The sequence below is a fragment of the Ictalurus punctatus genome, unplaced genomic scaffold, assembly GCF_001660625.3.
Source record: "Ictalurus punctatus breed USDA103 unplaced genomic scaffold, Coco_2.0 tig00005161, whole genome shotgun sequence".
Classification (NCBI taxonomy): domain Eukaryota; kingdom Metazoa; phylum Chordata; class Actinopteri; order Siluriformes; family Ictaluridae; genus Ictalurus; species Ictalurus punctatus.
The window spans coordinates 20,446-33,089 of NW_026521106.1; the positions used below are offsets into that span (position 1 = coordinate 20,446).

Here is a 12,644-nt window from a genome sequence, read left to right on the forward strand (position 1 = left end):
AGATGGAACAGCCTGTGCAAAGGGGAAGAATGAATAGGGGCAGAAAATCCTTTAAGATGAAATAGAATTCAGAAAGGAGAAACAGTCAAGGAAATTATTCAATCAACACAACACCAAATCAGAAACAAAACACATACCTGTGTACGTATAGGGAAAAATGTAGAAGTGATGCCATCTGGTGGATGAATTAAGGAATCATTCCTTTGATGGACATCTTGGAACATGTGCATAAAATACGCCTTGTCTTTCTTCACAGGACTGCAATTTTGAGGTCTGGGTGAGCTACTGGCATAAAATGGAGGAAGAACATCCCAACAGGAGAACAGGAAAACTTTCTTTGCAAAGTTGTATATATCCTTTTCTCTTCTTTGTTTTCAGTGTGCACACTCTTTGTAGACTTTACGTAGAAAAGGATTGTACTTACTCCTTTCAGGGTTTGGTCATCGTTGTTGTTTGAGGTTTAGTAGAGCTCCTTTCCTCTCTGGATCTCATTAAAAAAATTCATTTATTTATTTTATTAAACATATTCCAGGGCTCCAGGCAAAAAACAAAATCTTGGAGCCATTGGTTCCTAAACCCCAAATATTTATGTGCCAAATCAAATTTTCAGGAGCCAAAATAGTGATGTCATATGACATATGATGATATCATTGTTAAATGGCTACCTCACACTGCCTTTTCTTTCCCTTCTGTACTGTCTGCCTTTGTTTACTCTGCCTCCCATAGTTTACACAATGTATTATTTACATACACAATATGTGCAATGTTCAGTACGTCATATAATAATAATAATAATAATAATAATGAGTCTTTATTGATCACATATGCATTACAACACAGTGAAATTCTTTTCTTTGCATATCCCAGGTTGTTAGGAAGTTGGGGTCAGAGCACAGGGTCAGCCATGATACAGCGCCCCTGGAGTAGAGAGGGTTAAGGGCCTTGCTCAAGGGCCCAACAGTGGCAGTGATGCCCCCATCTTGAATCATATTACCGTAAATACTTAAATGTGCAGTCATTTGTTTCTTTTTTTTCACTTTTTTATTCATTTCCTGCTTATTCAGGCTCAGAGTCATGTAGGCTGCATTGAATTTTATTTTCAAGTCCCTCATCTCTTTTTCAGTGACTTTATCACTAGCACGTTGCACTGCTTTCACGATTGGGGTGGCACGAGGGGCAGACCTAGCAATGACACAATCCCTGGCGGTCTCATGTTTTGTACTGTCTCCATGCTTCTTTACGGTTTCTTTTTTAAAATGACTCGAACTGGTAATGAACTCTGTTTTACCAGCAATATCTTGTCCTGCTTTAGCGCAAAATGTGCAGTACATTTTCCCTTTGTCATAACGTAACCAGGCGAACTCTTGTAGCCAAGCTGATTTAAACTGTCTTGTCGGGATGAGAGCCGCAGGGACGGGAGAAGACTCAACTCGCTGCGCTTGGCTGTCATCATCTGTAAAAGATTGCACACCGATTGAAACGGGCTGGGATGACTCAAATGTCACTTGAGAACTTTCACTGGTCGAGTTGGTCTCAACATCGTCGGCATCTGATGTAGAGGAGGCAGGGTTTGGACAGGCAGGGGATGAGGAAAAAGTCTGATATTTTTCTTGTCAGCTGACTAACGTTAGTTAACTACGCAGTTAGCTAGAATACATATAACGGATAAATTCACATTCTAACAAACTAAACCACATCAAACTAAATTAAACACCTTTAATAAAAAGGCTCAGGCAGGGTTAGCTTAGGGGATGACTCAACCCAACACTCATTGGTGTGGGAGGTGGCACAGGCACAAAACCTTGTCCTTCATTCTGTATATATTTCTCTATATGTATTTAACATTCTATGAGAAAATATCAGTTGTATAAAAAAATGGAAAAGAAATTATATAATTTTTTTAATCTATATATTGTGTTAAAAACGAATTCTGCCACTTTAAAAAAAAAATGAATTTTCATGAATCTCATGAAAATGAATCACATGTAAATGAATCAACGTAAATGAATCACATGTAAATGAACCATATGAAAATGAATAAATAAATTAAAGACTTTAAAAGAAAATCTGTCTAAATGTAAGACGTTTTAGGTGAGGTTAACTATTGGGGGTTGGAGGATCAGTTTAGAGAAAACTATTATAAACTATCATTATAAACTATCCACGCTATATCGTCAGCGAGAATGCCCAATTCGTATACAATGAGATCGTATATATCACATGTCTTTGTGTATGTGTTCACGTAGGTGGACTCGAGCAGTAACTTTGAGTGGCAGAGGCAGCTGTGCTAAAACTGGGACGTGGATGTGGATTACTGCGTGGCCAGAATGGCTCTGTATCAGTACGTCTACGGATATAAGTACCTGGGAGCCTGCCTCTGTCTGGTCATCATCCCGCTCACAGTAAAGACGTGTTAACAATACGTTAAGACTTCATAATGCATAATGTAGTGTAGTGCATGTTATTATAATAATATTTATTTAAATACTATGCATAATGCATTACGGAGGCTTTATAACATGCTTCAAATGCGTTTATCGCTCATTATAGGCGTGTGAAAGAGTGAAGTCTTAAAGATACGTTTGTGTGTGACCTTTCCATCAGGAACGCGTTTAATGTAAAAAAAAAAATCTTCTTGGAAATGATATGCTTGTGCTTGTTTGTGATGGTTTTTAGGACCGATGCTACCTGTGTCTGATAGGTAACACCTCGAATAACATGTGTGTAGAAGGTGTGAGCTTGATCCTTTCACCGTTAGCCAGACAGAGCGTCTTGTTGTTGTCCAACACGGGGGTAATTTTCTCAATCCACAGGCACGTCCACAGGTACGTCACTCACCACCCACTTGTGCGTGTCGGCGATGTCACTGCCGAGGGACGGTTTGATGGCACTACACTACAGTGTGAGAGGGTCGTCTTCACCATACAGCTCGTCCAAGCTTACTGACTGTGGGTTGAGCACGTCGGTCTCGATGGGCTTGTAGAAGGGATTCACCTCGCAGCCCTCTGTCTCGTGGAGGGTGCGCAGTGCGTCAGCGAGGGCACGGTACGCCGTGGTCTTACCGCCTCTTGTAGGGCCCACCAGCAAGACGCCCTGGTGCACCAGCATGGTCTCGTACAGCTGGATCACCTTGGCGGTCATGCTGGAGACGGGCTGCAGGGAGTGGGCGCATAGAGCTGCCTCGATGTTCGACTGAAGCGCGCCGTAGTCATGCTCGGGGACGCCCACACAGGAAAGAGGTCCGACAGAATACCGCTAAACGCACACAAGAAAGATTGGATTGACTCGATTGACACTAGGTTCAAGATTTTCAGATTATGGATGTTCAGATGTTCCAGGATTCTTTACTTTTCATCTGGTATAACATTACAAGGTGCTAATGTTATATACTTTAAATGCTTTAAAAAAAAGTTATATAATTACAGCTTTTTAGTTGCAAAGAATTTGCAAATGTCAGTTAATTGTATTTCCTAATTTGTCCTGGAATTTCCTCCTAGTGCCTGATTCCAGTGATCCTGTGATAATGACCTTTGATACTCCACATGTAAGCTTTGGCGTTCTTTACTATTTATCAATTTATTTTATTTTAAGTTCTGCGTCATCCTTGAGTAACTTGGGCAGGTTGGAGTATCGTAGCGCTCTAATCAACACCACGTTCTCACTCAGGTGTGGGTTCTCTCGCTTCAGAGACCTGGAACACGCACACACACACACGCACACACACACACACACACACACACACTCGATTTATTCCAGCAAGACATGTGTTACATTTATAGATAGTTTTAATTAACAATTTAGAAAAAACAACGGATGAATCTAATCTAATCTAATATGTTCACCCTGTTCGTAGACGGACATACCCGGCCATGACGATAACAGAGTTGACGACTCTCATGCTGAAGTCGTAGTGGTCCTGCCGGGAAAGCTGCTTGCTGCACAGCTTATACAGCTGAATCATCTTCTTCGCCAGAGTCTCACTGGACTTGAAGCCCTCAGCTCACAAGTCCACCTACAGCAAAAAAGACAACGTGAAACGGTTCTGTAACACGCCAGAATACATCCGTTATTGTGTTCATTACATAATGTAATGAATGACGGCACCCGAGCACACCTCTGCGATGACGGTGTGGTTGGGCACAATCATGGAGACGGATCTGAAGCGGCCTCCAGGTTGTCCCGGAGCTCGGTCCTGCCTGCGTAGCCTGGGTTTATCGTGATTAAGGCAGCTTCCTACAAATGGAAGCAAGGGAAATGATAACGATTCAAACCCTTGCTAATATTCTGAAATCGATTGCAACACTGAGTGAGTCTGTTCCAAGAATCGATTCAGCACAAATCTCGAATTAAAGGTTAGGGGAACAACCCACAGTATTAAGTACATAGGATCATTATCATGATTAACAGGGCGATTCCTAATACCTGGTGTCAGTTCGTAGATACCAGGTAATGGGAATAGAGTCGATTCAAAGAAATCAAGCTTTGGAGTCGACTCTATAGTCATTGGGAACATGGAGTCAACTCCAAAGCTTGATTGTGGGGGAAGCATGACTGAAGAACCTTGATTTCTCAGTTTGGGAACAATCCCAAAGAAATAGTCGGGAGAGCGTTTGGCATTGTTGTGACAAACGCTGAATCTCACAGCTTTTTTTTTAGTTTTTAATTACTCAACAACTAAGACACAAACCCCTCGTTTATTCCTTCACTTTCATCTTTCACTACTTTTTTTATTTTACATTTTGTTCTGATTCTTTCCCCCTGAATGTCTGGCTAGAACTTTCTGAAACTGGGAGCTAATGCTAAATTTAATGTTCTGTTAGAAAAGACAGCTTGATGTGTGGTTTCATTAAATTCATTCAATTTAAATATCTTGTCTTTCTAAGAAAAACTGCTGATTAAGCAATGCACTATACCATATTCATGAGAAAGTAGAATTTTGTATTTGTTATTTGACGTTTGTGTAAATTCAATACGTCGTTTTCAGCTAGTGATTTAAAGAATTGGTTCATGAGTCATCTTTGTCAGATATGCTGGTGGCGCTTTCTGATTTTAGTAATTTAACCATTCAAAAGAGTTATTTGTGTGTGGAACAGTGTTGCATTGCACCCACGAATACCTGCAACCTGGAATGGAAAATAAGATTTATTTTGTTCCAACACTTTTTTGTTGTTATTGCTGTTGCTGTTGTTGCTGTTGTTGTTGCTCCAAAACTGAAAAGTGTTAAAATGGAAGCAGAAGTAAGTGTAGCTTCTTAAATTGTGTAGTGTAACGCAGTGTTTTTCAATTTTTTTTGAGCCATGGCACATTTTTTACATTGGAAAAATCTTGTGGCACACCACCGACCAAAAATGTTACAGAATGACACTCTGTAGCCTAATACAGTATATGTAATTGCAATATAGTTTCTCAATTTATTTATACTCACTCACAGTGAAACCTGGGCCTGTTTAGATGAACACAAAGCCAATATCCTGGCAGGAATTGAAGAAAGGCATACACAAAGCTCTTCTTCACCAGCTTTCAGTCTCTCTCTGTTTTTAGTTTTTATAGCAGTTAGGCTTGAAAAGCTCAGCTCACACACATATGTTGTGGAAAATGGGAGCAATGTCAAAACTTTGTTGGCCGGAATGGGGAATTCCTTGGCAGCAGTCAACCATAAACTGTCCAAAGGAAGTTCAGTAAATCTTAGCTTTAAACCACGATCTTGTTTCAGTTCAGTTAGTTCCTCCTGCTCCTGTAAAGTTATGTCCTTTCCAATAGCAGTCAAGGCATTCAGTGGAGGCTGAAGAGAAATAAAATGACAACTTCTCCTCAAGTTTTCAGATGTTTACCTATTACCTCGCACAGTGCAGCAGGGTGATCTTGCCGTTCCTCTGTGAGTGGGAACATCTCAAGGTTGGCACTTTGCACATGTTGTTGCCAGAGGTGCACCTTTAAATGGAATCCATTTATTTTATCCATGCTTGTAAGCAGGTTCTCATTTCGGCCTTGCATCCGTGTGTTCGGTTCATTCAGATGATGAAATATATCTGCCAGGTATGCCAGCTTTGCACACCACTCATCACTTGCAAACAGATTTGAGTAATCAGACCTCTCGTTTGTCAGAAACACTTTAAGTTCCTCCAACTTATTAACAATTTAAGCTCATACACACGGGCCAGCAACTTGTCATGCTACAACCATCGGATCTCCGTATGGAGCAATAAGGCTTTATGCTTCGCTCACATTTCCTCACACAAAGATGCAAATATACGACTTTTCAAAGGTCGTGTCTTTACAAAGTTCCCTATGTGCACAACATCATCCACCACAGGAACTAGTTCTGCTGGTAAAGTCTTTGCAACGAAGGTGTCACGGTGCAGAAAACAGTGTGTAACAATAAGATCTGGGTTTCTTTCCTTCACTCTGCTAACGAAGCCTTAGGTGTGCCCGACCATGGCTGCAGCTCCATCAATGCAAACACTTGTGCAATTTTCCCACGTAAGTCCTCCCTGGTCAAGATATTCTGATGTGACCCAAAAAATTTCCTCTCCTGTTGTTTTTTTCTGGCAGTGCCTTACAAAATAGGAAGTTTTCTCTAATGGCATCTCCATCCACAAAACGTACATTGGCCAAGAGCTGAGAATATCCGTAGACTCATCAAGTTGCAACACAAATTTCCTACTGATGCGTATCTTTTCCAAAACATGGCTTTCGATGTCTGTAGACATGTCATCAGTACGTCTGGCGATTGTGTTATCTGAGAGCGGGAGTTTAGATATGTCTTTAACCGCGTCAGGGTCGAGCATCTCGTTGACAGTGTCTTTGCAGGCAGGTAGTATTAACGTCTCTGCCACAGTGTGGGACTTTTTTCATTTAGCTACAAGTGCAGCAACTAGCTTTGAGGGCTTTCTAATTTACCTTTGTGGTTTTTCTCATTAATGTTGCCTGTTTCTGTGTTTTCACGCAGGCAAACAAAATAGTCTATCGGTTTGTTTTGAAGCGCCGGGTGTTTCGCTTGGAGATAGCGTTTAAGCTTGCTTGGCACCATGGCGCTATTGGACAGCTTCTCGCCACACACCAAACATAATGGAGTCGGGGTCATCTCATCGCTGGTGAACGTAAATCCTAACGAAAGATAACTTTTGCTCGAGCTCACCATCTTTGCTTTCTTTTTACCACCACTCATACTAGGCCCTTCACCTGGGTCACAGTCTTGTCCAGGGCCCAGTTCGGAGTTTGCATTTTTCCTTTTTAAAAACTTCTCCATCACTGCCACCACGACCTGTCGCATGCGTCACTAATTCTCTTGTCTCTAAGAAGGTAGGAGGCAATTACCTACTGCCACCTAGACGAATATTACATTACTCTGCCAGTCACTATATTACAGCACAGACACTCACATGGGCTGTGCCCAACGGATTGGCAGTTCATCACCTTAACCTCTTGCTGACATAGCTCACGCATATGAAATTACATCCCGGTGTGTGGAGCAATAAAGATGTTTCGGTGCAGATTCTTTGCCCCTGTCGTCTGGACTGCGGAATGCGTTCTGCGTTGACGGACCTCCAGAGACGCCAGAGCCTTACAGCAGCTGTGGCCAAAATGCATTGAAATACAGTTCACAGTTGCGAAACACGTAGTCACAGTGCTAGCTTTTCACATTTCTCCACCCTCTCTAGTGCTAGCTCAGGAACCTGTACAAAGCTTCACATTTGTAGGCCCTGTAGGTGTGAGACAGACTGCAACAAGGCCAGATATTGCTGGAAAGAGGAGGCAAAGTAACAAGTTTGCGACGAGGTTTTAACGAAAACTATGCAAATGAGGATTTAATGTTCGCTGACTAGATAACTGCTTTTTATTCAAAAAAGCAGTTATAATATATTTTTTATTTTATTCAAGTCTTGAGGTATGAGCTGTGCCGTCATATAAACTGAAGGGTGACGATGCGGCGAGACGGCCCAAAGGTCTCACAGAACGGGACAATTCCATAATTGAGCCATCGCAATGCATTCCAATCCTTGGTCGGCTAGGTACCGACTACCTATGGACTGCCCATCTCAGCGTGTTAAATTGCTTTGGAAAATGTAATACAGGTCATGGTTGCGAAACACGTAGCCACAGTGCTAGCTTTTCACATTTCTCCATCTCTCTCAAGGATATTCAGCTGGCCTGCCGTATTCGCGGAGAATGCACTTAAACGACAACTCCGTCTAATATACACAAAGGCTCTTTTAAGAGTCACTTCATCGTCTCAGAAAACAGCTAATTTTATTTCTTGGGCTGTTGGAATATTTAGATAAGAGAAGGGGACATATATATATATATATATATATATATATATATATATATATATATATATATAAATGCTTTGTATTTCTATCAACATATAGAAATGTTTATTATTCGTTATTAATGAGTGAACTTTATTATGATAAATATACTGCTATGTATATTACATAATGTTATTTGTTTTTTATAGATGATGATGAACAGTGCAGAAGAGCCGTGTATTGTCCTTAGGTGAAAACTAGACAATACACAGTAATAACGCCGATGAGCTGTGTCTGTGTACAGTAGCCCAAATCTGCCTTCTGTTCCAGGCGGCGTTGTGTCTTGTGCTGGATGGAGCTTGACTGCCCTCGTGTGTCCAGTTTAAATATTAGAACGTGGTATGGAGAGAAAAGGATGTGTATATATATATATATATATATATATATATATATATAACAAATATATATATATATATATATATATATATATATATATATATATATATATATATATATATATATAATATATATATATATATATATCTGTGTGTGTAAATGATGTAAAAGGCTTTCTATCAACATTATAAAAAGGTTTGTTATTAATTTTGTATTTTTAGTATAAATATAGTGCTATGAATATTACATAGTTTGTTTTTATAGAAGAGCCGTTAATTGTGATTATGTCCGAACAATACAATGCACAGTAATGAGCTGTGTCTGTAAAATAGCCCAAACCTACCTTCTGCTTCAGGTGGAGTTGTGTGTTGTGCTGGATGGAGCTTGACTGCCCTCGTGTGTCCAACCTTGGGAACGGCAATTTCCCAGCAGCGGTATTCTGTCATAAGAGTACATTTGTAGTTAGGCCCGAGTAGGGTAAGAAATATTACATGGTTTATATTACTGTGTCCCCTTTTTAACGCATTCATGATCATTATTGTATACATTACAAAGATAAAGGTAATGTTCTTCCCTATTTGTGGATATTCTCGAAGTGAAATAGATGAGGCCACCTAGGGAACACTAAGTTATCTAGGAGCAGTGATGAGAATGACATGTCTAATAACATTAGAAATACATTAATAATGTTATTATAATAGAAATCAAGGTGTGCACTTTAACATTATAAAATATACATACACAGCAAAATCAACAGAAACAAATCCACTCTATTGGAGTTTCATTTCAACACTTTTAAAGTGTCCGGAGGGGTCCACACTCCACAGTGTCATTTTAACACTTTAATAGAGTTCACATCAACTCTTTGTATAGTTGAAATTGAACACTACTAAAGTGTTAGTTTCTCAACAGCAGTGTGTAGTGTTAGAAATTAATTCTCATAGGAGTAATTCATTAAATCTCATAGTGTTAATTGCGTACTATTAAATGAGTTTCCTCTAACACTATAAAGTGTTAATATGCTACTGCACAATTAAAATAACATTTAAATGATTACAAATCTAAAAGGCAAATAAAGAAAAAAAAAACAGTTGGTTGCTTTATAATAGTTTTCTTTTTTTCAAGGGCGTTAACATTACTGACCCCTCAGGTCACGTCTTTCTAAATATAACAATTGAGCGCTATGTGCTCTCTTTGATTATTCTCATTAGAGCACTGCTGGTCAAATGGCCTAAAGTGTGTCAGTTCATTCACAGAGATGACAGAAAACTCATCCATTCAGTTATCTTCTATACAGTATGCATTGAAGTGGTCATCATAGTACATCATTTTTACATTGCAGGAAATAATGAAAGCACTCTCTTCATATATTATTATATCACAGATCTTTTTGAACACAGGGAGATCATAGGTACATCCAGTGCATATGAACACACCAACCTGATACTCAGTATCATAATGTCTGACCCACTTTGTACTTGTAACACTCAAACAGGCTTCTAAATATAATGTCTGACTGAGTTCTTCCCCACCTTGCAAGTTACAGATGGTTTTTGATGTAGGACCAAATTCAAACCTTCTAAAACAATCATTTTCACAGTTAAATGCCAATTGACGTTGATGTTGCTTTACTAATGATTTAATGAGATTCTTGAAATTTTTGCCACATCTTTTGAAAATATGGTGCTTAGCTTAAAATCACATTCACCACATATGGATAAGAGGTCCAATTTTTTTATGCATCTCAGATAGTGCATCATCAAGTGGTGCTTGGGAATCGACGTCTTGTCAGGAAACAATTCTTTGAATAGAGTATGGTGATCACAGATCAGATGTTTTAAGTAACATATCATCCCATCAGTTATGGTGTAGGAGAACACTATATTGACAATCTGTATCAAAAGTAGGAGAAAGTTCCAGTGATTGTTATTCCTTTCAATGACCACCAAATATCAGTGGAGTGTTGTGCAGAAGACACCATGACTGTATGGCATTCAAACCCAGGTGTTTGCCCATATCATCAATTTTTAACCCACTTGGTTTGTTTTTACGGTCTGTGTAACCATAATTAAAGCTGTGCATCCTGTTTAACAAGGTACTCAAAAATCAGTTTAAGTTCATACTGTACCACACCCTCTAGCAGATCATGCATGATGTCAACAGCATAGTTATCAGTACAATGGAAATACTCTAATGAATTGAGCGCACATGACTTTTTGACACCATATATTGACCGCAGTTCAGGATTTTCATTTAGTGCCTTACAATGTTCAGTATGAACCTCTTTGGAACAAAAAATTAACCCAGGATGATCTTCAGTAAATATAGATTGAACTTCTTCCTTACTAATTAAACAAAGCCTACAGAAATTAGTTGCACTGTAAGATTCCCAGCAAGCCATTTAAAGCCAAATTATCTCCTGTTACTTGAATTACTGAGCCAAACAATGGTGGTTCAAAACAAGGAAGCTGTATGCCTTCGGTTTCTAAGATTTTCAGGTCATCAATAAGGGGCTTTAGTATCACATCAAAACCATATGTCTTAAGATCTTCCGTGTAGAATCAAGCTGCAAGATGTACATTAATCAGTACAGAGTTACACTTGGGTGGAAGATTTTTTTTTTGAGTAAAATAGATTCAACCAAGTTTGTGGATCCCCCTCTTGGAACCTAGAGGGTTAGCAGTTTCAAAATCGTTGTGATAGAGTAGAATCTGAAAAGCGTGCTTTTGCTGTGAGAACAGTGCATGGTTTTGGAAACACGACCCATCATTAATGTCTTTGTAAACTCCAACTTTGTAAACTTGGGCGATCATTTGAACATTCCGCCTCATATTCTCCCTGAGTGGAAAGATCCTGATTAGTATCAATCTCCTGATCCATAGTGTGACTATGTACCTTGCTGAGGTGTTTTCGGAAGCCACTATAAGTACAAAATGATAACAGGCGACCTGGCTCTCCACATTTTAAATGTAACTTTTTGCTAGGATATAAACCATGTTGAAATTTTAAATGTTGACGAAGAACCAAACAAGTTCTGAGGTGTGCTTTACATACAAAACACGTGAACATCTTCAAGGCTGTTAATCTCGCTGCAGCAATCGTGCTCGAAGTTCTTTAACACGCGGGCTCTCCATTGCTCTTCCGACATCGATGTTATAGATGGTGGTTTGGATAAATGTGTAGAAATCACAAAGAGCTTCATCATATGAGAAACCTAAGACATAGTGAGCTTTGAACAGTTCATCAAAAGCTGCCACTGATGTGTGCACCTTACATGGGATCGCCTTTTGGTTGATAATGTAGAACTTCTGATGTCCTTCTTTTGTTCACCGATGCAGAGGAGAAATGGTTGTCTTGTGTCAGCACTCTCAATGAAGGTATTCACACTGGCTCCTTCCTGAAGGTCAGCAAAGGGACATAAAATAAATATGAAAATAAAACTCTTTGCATGTTTTTTACATTATCACTAGCACCGTCACATCTTGTTTGCAGGTGGTGTAAGCAAAATGAGATGCAGGTCTCAGAATCCCAAAATAACCTACACCTCAAGAGCTCCTAAAATTAAGATCTGATGTTTAAATATTAACTTTTGCATACCTTAAGATAGCTCACAAGATGGCTGGTTGCTTGAGCTGAACTGATCTTGGATATTTTTTTTCTGGCCTCTTGAGGTTGGAGGGAGCAGATGCAGCTGCAAAAGGATTGAGGACATATCGCTGTCCCATCCTAAAGACATCACAAAATAATTAACTGATCTCTATTTAATTATTTTTTTAAAGACTGGAACATTTTTAAAATACAAAACAGTTTATACTGACCATTTTAGTCCTCAGGTTCAGGTTCAGTTCCTGACAGCAGCTCGCCCATATTCTTAAGAGTCTTGCAGTCTGCAATGATTTTTGGCTTGAAGAATGTTGACCACTTTGCCAGGAACTTCTGAGACACTTCGTCACCAAACATCATGGAGAAATCGTGGTCGATCTTTAAACAAGGTTT

General features: G+C 39.4%; 1 long non-coding RNA gene across 1 annotated transcript; it reads right to left on the bottom strand.

Moving 5' to 3' along the window:
• Positions 1 to 795: 795 nt before the first annotated feature.
• On the bottom strand, positions 796 to 4,013 carry LOC128631144 (uncharacterized). Its single transcript, XR_008395331.1, has 2 exons — positions 3,864 to 4,013; positions 796 to 3,691 (listed from the first exon to the last, which is right to left on the bottom strand). It is a non-coding gene; the product is annotated as an uncharacterized LOC128631144 (long non-coding RNA).
• Between the last annotated feature and the right edge of the window lie 8,631 nt (positions 4,014 to 12,644).